A 13,725-nucleotide genomic window follows, 5' to 3' on the forward strand; every position below is an offset into this window, starting at 1 on the left:
TCTAAAGCATAGTATGTATGTAACAGCTACTAAATTGTGTATCTGTATGCTACATCTTTAACTTCTCTCTCTTAGCTGCTTCTCTTTGGAAAGTGTTCCATTTCATCATCAATCATCTCTAAATAGCATCTACAGTGGTCTCTTCTAGTCTTTATTCTCCTTGAAGTTTTAGCTATCCTTTAATCATCCTTTCTTCTGGAAACTTTCATCTTAATTATCAGAACATTACATTGTTCAGGTTTTCCTAATATCTTCTTGTCCATTAGTTAACTTTCTTCTTCAACCCAGTTGTACAAGACGACCTCTGATTTTCCTTGCTGTATACATTCTCCTTTGGAGAGCTCATTTACTCTTATGACTTCATTTGTTACCTCTGCTATACCTTTCTCAAATTACAAGTTTTCTTAAACACAACAATTTGCTATTCCCTCTATATCCCACAAACTAGTTTCCTAGTTTGTTACTGATTTTCTGTCACCCAGCTTCAAAAGTCGTGGAGTCATCATTTATTTTTATTTATTTTTTTCTTTCCCTTTCTCATCTGCAACCACCATCATGAATTATTAGTTTTTCCTGGAAAGTATCTCTCAGGTGAAACTATCTCTCCTATTCATTTTTGTTCCATGACTTACTACTCCAATAACCTGAGTTCATATCATGGTCTTTCTTCTTTTCAATCTATTTTGCACAATCTTAAGATTAGTATTTTTCTTATAATAAACTGATTCACTTTACTCTCTTTCTTAAATATTCTAGAAAACTTCTAGTTGTCACAAAAGTCTAAGTTCCCCATTCGATTTTTAAACTCCTTTAGAATCTTCTTACCCCGCTTTCTAAAATTAGATCCCATATTGCCTCCCATGAGCCTGCTGCTACAACAAAATTGCCTACTGTTACTAGAGAATGGCATGGTAGTGTTTAATACCTTTGTCTTTCTTCTACACTTTCTACTTCATACAGCATAATAATGAATATCTTATCCATCTTTTGAGACACACATCATATACCACTACCCCATAACCCTGTACAGGGTCGCTATGGGTCGGACCCGACTCGATGGCACTCAACAACAACAACAACAACATTCCTCATGAAGCTACCTCCTTTACCTTCTCATTTGAAATTGCTCCTAAACTCTTATTGTATTATCCAAACAAACTATTTTTTTTTACACTAGATTTTCTTAGTAAATTGTCAGGTACATGTATAGTAAATGTGAGTGTCAAAAATTTTGTGGAAATTTTTCATTCTTTTACAATTCCATTCTTTTTCGTGAAAGTTTGAAAATAATGGTATTGAAAAATAATGAATTTTTTTTTCAATTCCATTATTTGTAACTATTTCATATATAGTTACAAGCCAGGGACACTGGCTTCCATTTTTCTGAATAATCCTTAGTGCTAGTATAGTATCTTTCACACATTAAACCCACTATGAAGGTTTATTGGCTGAATGGTAGGTTAGGTTATCAAAGAGATATAATACTTGTCAAAGAACATTATTATATATTTCTTTAATCAAATGTTTTATTCCAAAAAGTATCCAGTCTTTCTTGACTGAAGAATGTCAGTATTAACTTATAAAACAATCATTTGGAAGCTGAGGTTTGTGGCAGAGAAGTCTAAAAATGGTGATACTTCTGAAGGTCAGGAAGTCTGCAGATACATAGGTTAAAGGGATTTTATCATTATAAGCCATTCAGCCAGTGGCTGGGACATGGTTGTGTCTGAGGGATGAGAACCATAACAATCAACTGTCTTAATTATTTATCCTTGCTCTTCTACATTTTTGTTGTGTTTCCTTCCTTTATTTGCCTTTGCCCTTTGCTGGGGCTTCTACTTTTTTACCCTTGACTTCTGCTTCTTTCTTTCCTTTAGCCTTGTCTTTTCCTACATCACCTTTCTTATTTTGGACGTCTTTTCCTTCTTTATCTTTCCCTACATCTCCCTTCTTTTCTTTGCCTTCTTTGCCTTTATCTTTCTCTGCTTGGACACCTGGTTCTTTTAGTGTTGATACGTCACTCTTCTTTGCCTGGGCTTCTGGGTCTTTCAGTACTGATTCATCACTCGTTACTTGGGCTTCCAGTTGTTTTTGCATTCTGGCATCATCCTTCTTTGCTTTGTCTGCTTGTCCTTTTGGGATTCCAGTGTCACTCTTTGTTTCAGCTTCTTGTACTTTTGGTATACCAGTGTCACTCTTTGTTTGTGATTCCGTGTTTTTTGGTAGTTCAGTATCACTCTCCTTTGTTTGGGATTTCTGTCTTTTTGGTATTCCGGTATCACTGTTCTTTTCTTGGGTTTCCTGTTCTTTAAGTATTTCGGTATCACTCTTCTTTACTTGGGTTTCTTGTGCTTCTGGTATTTTGGTATCACTTTCTTTTATTTGGGATTCCTGTCCTATTGGTATACTAGTTTCAGTTTTGTTTACTTGTTCTTCCTGTTGTTTTAATAGTTCACCTTCACTTTCCTCTACTTGATCTTCCTGTTGTTTAAATATTCCAGCATCACTCTCCTTTACTCTCTTGATTTCCTCCAACTCAGTACTTTTTAATTTTCTTTTTGGTCCCTTTTTGCTTCTTGAGCTTATGGATCCTTCAGAATCTGTCGTTATGACTTCTTTTATGAACATCTTCTTACTTCTTTCTCCGCTACTCTGAGCCTTTGTTGTACTTCCACTTCTTAGCATCTGGGCTTTGGGATCTGATTTTTTTGAAAGTTCTCCATCCATGTAACCTGGAAATATAACTGAGCACACAACAAAAGTGCATGATTCAGATATCAAACTTTTTTTTTCTTATTTCTATATTTTTCCTGATATTGATTTCTTTTTATTTTTGTCTTAGAACTGAAAAACTGAGAATAATGTGAAATTTTCCTGAAAGTATAAAACTCTACATGTAGAATTATATAAGTAGTGATACATTTCCAAATTTTTTTTAGCAGATTGGAAGATAAATAAGTGAAAAAGTTAAATGTGCTCTAAGTGAACTTGCATTTGTTCAGTAGATTATGGTCAACAAATAGTACTTAATGGCTAAAGGATGATGTATTTAAAAATATATATAATTTAGTTTTAGAAAAAATTGCAAAGAAACAATAATTATTTCTTAAGATAGAAAAAGTAAACTCAAAATATGCTTTCCATTTTAAATAACAGTGTATCCTATTATGCAGAAATTACTGGTATTACTAATTGATACTTATTGAGTACTTACTATATCTGAGGCATTCAGTGTTCTAAGCACTTTACATTCATTCAACCCATACAACAACCATATAAAGTAAGGTAGGAAAATTTATTATCCCCATTTTACAGATGAAAAAACAGAGGAACATAGAGTTTAAATGAATGTGTATATGGTCATATAAAGGGTTCTGAAAAGGACGTGGAATGAGAGCTATCATTGCTGCTGTCAGATGGATCTTGACTGAAAGCAGAGAATACCAGAAAGATGCTTGCTTGTTTCATTGACTATGCAAAGTAAACTATGGGTAATTTACAATACCATAGTGAGGAATTGGTATTCCAGAATGCTTAATTGTGTTCACAAGGAACTTATACACACACCAAGAGGCAATTTTTCATACAGAACAAGGAGTTACTGAATGGTTTAAAATCAGGAGATGTGTGCATCAGAGTTGTATCCTTTCACCATATTATTCATTCTGCATGCTGAGCAAATAATCAGAGAAGCTGGATTATATGAAGAAGAATGTGGTATCAGGATTGGAAGAAGGCTTATTAAAATTTTTTAATATGCAGATGACCCAACCTTACATACTGAAAGATAAGAGAACTTGAAGCAGTTACTGATGAAGATTAAAGAATACAGCCTTCAGTATAGAGTAAAATTCAATATAAAGAAAACAAAAATTCTCACAAACTGGGCCAATAGACAACATTATGATAATGGGAGAAAAGATTGAAATTGTCAAGGATTTCATTTTACTTGAATCTGTGTTCTTCAACATTCAAGAAAGCAGCAGTAAGAAATCAAATGATATTTCATTGGGCAAATTTGCTGCAAAAGATCTCTTTAAAGTGTTAAAGAGCAAAGATGTCACTTTGAGGACGACTAAGATGCACTTGACTCAAGCCATGTTATTTTCAATCACTTCATATTCATGTGAAAGTTGGACAGTGAATAAAGAACACCTAGGACGAATTGATGCATTTGAATTATAGTGTTGATGAGGACTATTGAATATATCATGGACTACCAGAGCAATAAACGAATCTGTCTTGGATAAATACAGCCAGAATGCCCTTAAGAAGTGATAGAAATGAGACTTTGTCTCATGTACTTTGGACATATCATCAGGCGGGACCAGTCCCTGGAAAAGGACATCATTCTTGGTAAAGTAGAGGGTCATTGAAAAAAGAGGAAGACTCCAATGAGATGTATTGACACAGTGATTGCAACAGTGGGCTCAAACATAACAACAATTGTGAGTATGCCATAGGACTAAGCAATGTTTCCTTTTGTTGTGCATAAGGGTCCCTATGAGTTGGAGTTGACTTGAAGGCACCTAATAATAATAAATGACCATGTAACAGTAAGTGTGGAGCTGAGATTTGAATCTGAGCAGTCAGACTCCAGAGTTCACCTTTGTCCATCACCCTAGACTGTTTATTGCAATACCTGCTAACTCACTCTGCAAAAATTTCAGGCCCCTTTTATCATGTGCAGGTAAATCAGCTCTGGTCTGTTTCAAGTTTTGTGTGGTCTAATAAGGAGCTCTGGTAGTGTAGTGGTTACGAATCGGGCTGCGAACCGCAAGGTCAGCAGTTCAAAACTACCAGCTGTTCCACGGGAGAAAGATGAGGCTTTCTGCTCCCATAAAGATTTACAGCCTCGGAAACTCTGTACAGGGTCTCTATGAGTCGGAACCAACTCCACGGCACATAACAACAACAACAATAAGTGTAAATTTGCTTGCTTCTGGTATGTTTTTTCAGTAATCTGCTTTCCTGAACTACATTAAAAATTTTCTCAGTTACCAAGGACAATGTGTAAGTTCTTGCTGTGCAGCAGTGTTATGCCCTGCTTTGAGAAAATCTAATACCATGAAGGCTTAATCAGAACACTTGGGTTTATTAGGATAAATCAGTTTATTCCAAAGACTGACTTTCTTCCTGGTGTGGCGCTGTAGGGTCAGTACTGGACTTTGAACCACTAGGCCAGCAGTTCAAACCCACCAGCTGTTCCTCAGAAACCCTGTACAGGGTAGCAATGAGTTGTAACTGACTCAATGGCACTTAACAACAGCAACAACTGTGTAGAGTTACTGAAGGAATTTAGATATCTATTTGAAGAGCATGGTCTTTGTAGACAAACAGATTAAAATACTGACATCACACCTAACTAGGTGGTTAACCTTAGGCAAGCTTCATTTTCTCATTTCTAAAATGGGGGTAATAACTGTAGCTACCTCACAAAGGTATTGTGAGCATTAAATAATATCATCTAAGTAAAGTATTTACGGAGTTCTGGTAGCATAGTGGTTAAGAATCAGGCTTCTAATCTCAAGGTCAGCAGTTTAAAACTACCATCAGTTCCATGGGAGAAAGATGAGAATTTCTGCTCACATAAAGATTTACAGCCTTGGAAACCCTATACAGGATTGCTGAGTTGGAACTGACTCCATGACATATAACCACCACCACCAAGTAAAGTATTTAGTATAGTGCATGGAACATAGTTGTTGTTAAGTGCCATAGAGTCAGTTCTGACTCATTGCAACAATTTATAGGGTTTCCAAAGGGAGGCTGGTGGATTTGAATTGCTGACCTTGAGGTTAGCAGTCCAGTGCCATACCAGGACTCCATGGAACATAGTTAGTAGTCAGTAAGTATTAGCTATCACTACTACCAAGGAGCCCTGGTAGCTTAGTGGGTTATGAACTGGGCTGCAAAAACAAGGTCAGCAGTTCAATCTGCCAGTAACTCCATGGGAGAAAGAGGACGCTTTCTGCTCCCATGAAGATTTACAGCCTCAGAAATCCATATAGGAGTCCTGGTGTGGCTCTGTGGGATAAGCACTGGACTGGCAACTGCAAGGTTGTAGGTTCAAACTCACCAGTCACTCTTTGGAAACCCTATAGAAGGTCACTATGAGTCAGAACTGACTTGCAGACACTTTACAACAACAAACCCTATACAGGGTTGCTACAAGTCAGAACCGACTCCATAGTACACAACCACCACCACCACTACTACTAAAGCAAGATAAAGATGAGGCTTACTGCTCCCATGAAGATTTACAGCCTCAGAAACCCTATATAGGGTCACTATGAGTCAGAAACAATTCCACAGCACTGGCTCCATGGCACTTAACACAACGACAACATTTACTACTACCAAATGCAAGCTAAAACTCTGTGTTCAATCAGAACCCAATAAATATTTTAGAGGAATAGTTAGTTGCATTAAAGAAGGATTTCTTGCTTAGAAAATTAATTATTGAAGTGCTTTTTACATGGAAAGCTTTCTGGTAAATTTAAGGTTATGATGTTTGTAAAACTGACATACACTTAACTTCAGAGTTTTGTCAGGTATAAAAAGTGAGGCAACATCTGCACTCAGTAAGAAGGTAATTATAAATGGCAAGGGGTGTTATAATTCAGTTTTCCCTGACTTTTTCTCTTTTGGTATTTTAAGCTTTTAACACCACATTAAAGATAAAATTAGGACCTTTGTAGTAATGCTTTCCAAGCTTTTTTGTGTATTTTTTCCTTTAATGTTGTTCATTAATATATGAGTACAGATACTTTCATTCTACAGAAACTCTTGTATATTATTTTCCAGTGAGAACAAGTACTCATACAAGCAGTACTGTATTGAGACCTCAGGCAGTACTATTAATGGATTCAGTTTTGTTTGGGGAGAGGTGGTATGTGGATATGACGCTGTTTCTTTCATTGAGGTTTCTAACTAACAATTTTATGTTATATACTCCTCAACAAGCTGATTTTTCTTTATATATTAATATTTTCAGTTTTATCATCTCTAGCTAGGTAATTTATTTTATGTTTACTACTGTATAAAATGGAGTCCTGGTGTGGCGCTGTGGGTTAATGCGTCAGACTGCAGTCATTTGAAATGCAAGGTTGGTGGTTCAAGCTCACCAGCTGCTCCTTGGAAACCCTATACAGGGCCACTATGGGTTGGAATTGACTCAATGACACTTAAAAATAATGGTATAAAATATGTACCAGTTATTTCTTAATTTAAAAATGCCTTCTAAACTATGTAGATTTTACTAATAAAAATTAAGTATTCTAGGACTTAATGAACAATCAATGTTTGCACTAGTTATGCTTTTCCTGATTTTATAGAATTCTAAAGAATTTCATTCTTTTCCCCACTACACTGAAAAAGTACTTTTGGCCACTTTTAACTAGTATGGTACGATCAACATTGGGCATTTCAAACCAGCTGCTCCTCACACATCCTATACAAACAGGGTTGCTATGAGTCTAATCGTCTCAACAACAACTCTATGGCGTGCAGTTCTACTCAGCACAGGTGGGGTTTTCCTGAGTTGGAAACGGCTTGATGACAACTAACAATGGTATCTTCATATCCTTGATCAGCTTAATATCGTCATTGCATCTTTTTTATGTTGAATGTAATTAACAGAAACTAGAATGAGAGGTTCATTTTCATTTGAACTTTGCATTGCTGAAGTAAGCCACAGTGCATTATTTCATCAAATTCTTAATTTCTTTCTCCTTTTACCTAGATCCCCCGATAACACACACCTTTTTTTCCTTCAAATCTCCTAATCTTGCTACAATTAATTACACTACAAATCTCCATAATACTCAAATATAAATTCTGAAATTTGAAACTCCATTTATACAAGCAGTAGCTCAGCCAACAAAATTCTAATAGAATTAAAAGACTTAAGACTAATAAAGATCATGGAGTCCTGGTTGGAGCTGTAGGATAGGCACTAGACTGCTAACCAGAAGGTTGGTAGTTCAAAACCCTCCAGATGCTCCTCCAGAATCCTATGCAGAGTTGCTATGAATTGGAAGTGCTCTCAAGTTGGTTCTGACTCATAGTGACCCTGTGTAGGGTTTCTGAAGAGGTATTAGTGGGTGTGAACTGACGACCTTGCAGTTAAAACCCACCTTGTGGTCTAGTGCATTATCCTACAGCACCACACTAGAACTCCTGTAATGTATACAGGCTGATTATAATTAAAGGTGAAATAAATTTAATTTCATTAATTTTTGTTAAAGAAGAAAGATAGTATTGGTTAGGTGTCACATTAATAATTACATGAAAATTAAAATAATGTAAAACATAGATCATGACTTAATTAGGAATGACTGTAACAGGTTCTTTATCCAGTGGCTGGCAGGGAGGGCATGGTCTAAAGGATCTAGAGTCTAAAAGATCTGCTAAGCATCTGAGAGATGAACAATATTTCACATGCTATGAGTTAACATTTTTGAAAGATCATCTACTTATTAGCTGAATGTGGAGGTGAGAAATTAGACTCAACTTGAGAAGATGATAATTTTTGATAGACTAATCTACTCAATGTCTTTCTATGAACATTGACCTCCTTAAAAAATAATTGTGAAGAATATGCTTGAATGACTATATCAGTAAGGATATACTTTTTATAAGAATTAAAGAAAATAAGCAAACAATTTTTTCCCTGGAAACCACAAAAATGTATTCAGTAGAAACTAATTCACTTTTAGGAATGGACTTGGCCTGTTGTTATCCCTGCTCAGAGCTCTCTTTCTTTTTGTAAAGGATGCACATAAGATCATATAGGCTTATCACCTACCCTATATAGGAAAAGTGTACCCTATATATAGGAAAAGTATATAGGAAGATGTACAGTCGTCTGATCTCTTTCCTTGACTCCAGGCACATGATTGGAGTCCTGGGGTGGTGCTGTAGGATAAGCACTCAACAGCAAGGTTGGATTGAATAAAAAGGTCCGGTGGTTCAAAGCCACCAGACACTCCTTGGAAATGCCATACAGGGTGGTCACTATGGGTCAGAACTGATTCAACAGCACTTCACAACAACAATAATAGACACATGAATGCGTACGGTTTCTTAACACTGTGAATCAGTATATAACTTCCACCTTGCCATACCCCTACCCCAATACACCGTCTTTCTAGTGCTAACTAAAGAAAAGAATGAGGCTTAAACATGATTAAATGTAAAGATGTGTTTTCTGCTTGTTAGTGTTTGAAATGCTTGAGATGTTTGAAATGGGTTTCAAAGCATTTAAGTCTTATTTGCTTCTTAAGAGTATATATTTAAAAATTTTTAAATGTATTTTTATGCTTTTTTGGTATGATTTCCTTGGAGAACTGAGTCATGCATTAAATAATATTGGCTATAGTGAAATTTGAGTTTAAGAACAGTTAAAAGCCAAACATTGATTTAAATGGAAATCTTTCTGTTTTTAAAAGATTTTTTTTGTGTGCACAATTATCCAACTTTTCTAGTAGATGTATATTTATATTTATAGCCCAGTTGATTCACAGATAAAGTCTCATGACTAATCACAAAAAAGTAGTGGTATAGGAGGCAATGTGTTAGCATAGAAAGAGCACGCACTTCAGAGATAGGAAGTCTTGGGTTTAAATCCTGCCACTGATTATTTACCAAATTCTGAACTTTGTGCAAATGTCTAGACAGTTTCCTGATCTGTAAAGTGGGATATAATTAAAGCTACCAGGCAGAGCTATTGTAAGAATATAAGATAAATTTTTGAAAGTGCTTAGTACAGTGCATAGTATATAGTAGGTGCTCAATACTAACTTACAGACCCTCAAAGGTAGTTATTTAGAAGACAACAGAAAGTAAATGAGATTTTGTTCTCAACTAGTTTTTTTCCCCCTTCTATATTACTATGATACAATGAGCTTTCATTTATAATTTAAAAAGAGTTCTAAAATACCAGCAATGAACTAATGGGGTTCAGAAATGGCTCTTTCCTTCATTATGTTCTGTTGGGCTTCAGTGAGGAGATTCTTTTTTAGAGCATACAATTAAGGCCAGAAATTATGGCATTTTTTCATATGAATTTCATCTCCTCCATATAAATCTCTCCAAAACCAGTTATTTAAAATCATGGCAGAGTCTGGAGACTGGAGTCTTTGAAATAGCCTTAAATGCATTGACACTCTATTTGGGGAATAAAATCCAAGCTAGAGTGCATATAACAATATAAAATAGAATTGAGAATAAATAAAGAACTTACGCATAGGAGACAGTGCTAAAAATCAAACACAAAAGAAAGATCAGTGAGAATTTTCTAACACAAAGGGAACCCAGCCCCCAGGGATACCCTTTCTAGGTGAATGCAAAAGCAGGACTTCCTGGGAGCAGAACCCTGTTTCATCTTCAGTAAAATACAGCAACAAGAGTGCTGCTGGTCAAAACTTTCCCATTCCATTTCACAGAAAGGAATTTCTTTAGAATATCATTTAGCTAGTGTATGGAATTGAATCTTTGGATAACTACTATCTATTCTATTGAAAATCAAACTATTATATTACCCTCCTTTCTTTACTTTTTTTACTTCCAAGTCAGATTTTTGCTACTTTCCCTCTGATCAGTTTGAAAATGTGTATTGTTGATTACAAAAACTAACGTTTATTCTTTATGTCAGTTTTATTGTTGATTTTGGATGCCATCTAGTCAAAATTTATCTCATAGTGACCTCATGCAACAGGGTAGAACTGCCACATAGAATCTTTCTTCTGAAGAGTTTTTTCGTGGGTTTGAACTACCAACCTTTTGATTAGTAGCTAAGCACTTAATCATTGTACCATCAGGAGTCCTTTGTTAATTTTAAGGGACATATAAATATCTTTAAAGGAAAGTATTAAAAACTGCAAGATTATGCACAGAGAAAGCAGCACTGGGAATTTATGCTACTAGAATATACGTTGTTGCAAAGGAAAATACATAAGGGAATCGGTATTGAAATGTGAGGAAACCACTTATTTAGCAAATGTTGATTGCTGTAAGGTAGAAGAACTTGGAATACAAACAAATTTGGGGATAAAAATTTGTAAGTTCTATTGAGAGACAAGAATACGTAAGTAAGATAAGGAACCCAAACTTACTGATTGTTCCAGAACTGTCCACTGAAAGAGACAAAGGTAAACACATCAGTAGGAATTATTGGACTTTCTATTCTTCCCCAGACCCTAAGTCTCTACATTGGATAAAATTTGTGTCACGAATAACTAAGTTCCATTTATTTAAATGTCTGCACTTCCATTTCCCTTTTACTTTCTCTTGGCCTGCTGTAGTTTAAAGTGATAGCTACTTTAAATGTTATTGAAACTGATTACTTATACTTTAATTAATCATTAGCAATTTTGTCTAGGTTACAATTTAGAAAAGATACAATTTACAGGTAGTCCTGTACTTATGACAGGGTCCCTGTACTATAACTCTGTTGTGTTGTTTGTTAAGTGCTGTTGAGTTGTTTCTGACTCATAGCCACCCTGTATAGCATCCCAAGGAACAACTGGTGAGTTTGAACTGCCAGCCTTACAGTTAAACTGACCTTGAGGTCCAGTGCTTATGCTATAGTGCCATACCAGGACTCAAGGATTCTGTTGTAGCTGGTTCTAATGTAATTTGAATACTTCTTTATTTTTTTAGTTTTTATTATTATTTGCCTTTTATTGTCAGTATGTTTATAAATGTGATCTATGTCTTCCAGGGTTGAAAATAATAATACCTATGCTCCTCAGAAACCCTACACAGAGTCTCTATGGGTCGGGATCGACTTGATGGCACTTAACAACAACAACAATAGACATCTACAAGTGAAAATTGCATGTAGTACCCCCCAAAAAAGATGGTCATAAATGTGGTTCATGTTAACTTGAATACATCAAAGTTGGCACTGTACTTTGAACTATGAGTCGGTAGTTTGAGTCCACCAGCCACTGTAGAAAGATGAGGCTTTCTAGTCCTACAAAGATTTGCAACTTTGAAAACCCTATACTGAATTGCTATGAGTAGGAACTGACTCCACAGCACTTAACAATAAACACCACCTGTATAATTGTTGTATTTAGAGGATGCATGCTAACATTAGTCAGGGCATTAGATAGTGATAGCATTTTAGGATCAGAAACACAGGTCTTTCCTATTCAGATCTCCCAACCATTCCTTATAAGGACCATTAAAAACCCTAGCAGAATACAAGGAAATATGGTGGGAGAGCAGATATGTTGGCATATTGTACTCCTCACCACCATTATGACTTTCCCCATGGTCCAAGTTCCTGTCATCTCTCTAATTGTTCTTTCTGCTCCTACACTTGCCCCTCAGTTAATTCCAAACACAGCAGCCAGAGACATCCTTTTAATGTGTTGTCAGTTTGGTCACTCCTCTGCTTAACAACTACTAATGTCTCCCATCTTGTTCAGAGTTAGTGGCTTCAAGGAAGATTCTGGAAGATCTGTTTCCCTGTAGCTCTCAGATAACTTCCTTTCCTTTCCTTTTTTCATTTTGCTCCAGCCACACTTGTTTCCCTCAAATGGTCAGGAAATGCTTCTACTCTAGTAAATGGTTCACTTGCTGTCCTCTCTGCCAAAATATTCTCCTCTTAGATGTCTAAATGGTTTATTTTCCTATCTCTTCCATGTTTTTCTCAATTGTCATCTTCTTTGTGAGATCTTTCATGTAAATTTTTTAATTCTACCCCCCACCATCCACTGTCTTCCCCTATTTACTGATTGTACCTGTATTTATTGTCTCTCTTCCCTTGCTGCCACCTCACCTACCCCAAATTCTGTCAAGTCAGAGATTTTTGCAGTATTTCCAGCAGAAACTGGGTATAGTTGATGTTCAATAAACAGATGATAAATAAATGAATAACCTAACCCTCTAGCTTCAGTGCTATCTTCCCTAGATTTGTCCACTTTTCCTACATTTTTATGCTTCTCACTTTTATATCTCCTATCTTTTCCTTTCTTTGTCCAATCTTGCACACAACAACAACAACAAAAGGATACTTACCTATGGGTCCTACAGCTCCTTTGCTTTTATTGTGGTATGTATAGCAAAACATTTCCACATTTTGACATGGACAATTTAGTCACATTGTGTTCAGCAGGTTGTGCACCCATCACCACTATCCACGGCCAAAAGTTTCTATCACTCTTAACAGCAACTCAGTATCAACCACTAAGCTATGACGGCCTCTCTTCCCTTCTTTCCTACCTGTAGTAAACACTAATAAACGTTGGTATCTACACATTTGCTCATTTTAGATATTTCTCATAAATGGAATCATACAATATTTGTCCTTTTGAGATTGACTTATTTCAGCATAACATTTTCAAGGTTAATCCATGTTGTAGTGTGTATCAGGACTTCATTTTTATGTCAGAATAACATTCCATTGTATGTATGGAACATACTTTGTTTATTCTTTCATCTGTTGGTGGGCATCTAGGTTGTTTCCACTTTTGACTATTGTGAATAGTGCTTACATTCTTTTAGGTGTATATCTAAATGTGGAATTGCTGGATCATATGATAATTCTATTTTTAACTTTTTGAGGAACTTCCAAATTGTTTTCCACAGCAGCTATATCATTTTACAGGTCTCACCAACAGTGGATAGGTTCCAATTTTTTCTCATCCCTGTCAACACCAGTTGTTTTCCATTTGTTTAATCCTAGTCACATGAGTAGAGGTGAAGTGATAT

General features: G+C 35.9%; 1 pseudogene; it reads right to left on the bottom strand.

The window, feature by feature from the left end:
- Nucleotides 1-1,766: 1,766 nt before the first annotated feature.
- On the bottom strand, nucleotides 1,767-12,521 carry LOC102837203 (annotated as a pseudogene).
- Between the last annotated feature and the right edge of the window lie 1,204 nt (nucleotides 12,522-13,725).

This window comes from Chrysochloris asiatica, unplaced genomic scaffold (genome assembly GCF_000296735.1).
Source record: "Chrysochloris asiatica unplaced genomic scaffold, ChrAsi1.0 scaffold00536, whole genome shotgun sequence".
NCBI lineage: Eukaryota > Metazoa > Chordata > Mammalia > Afrosoricida > Chrysochloridae > Chrysochloris > Chrysochloris asiatica.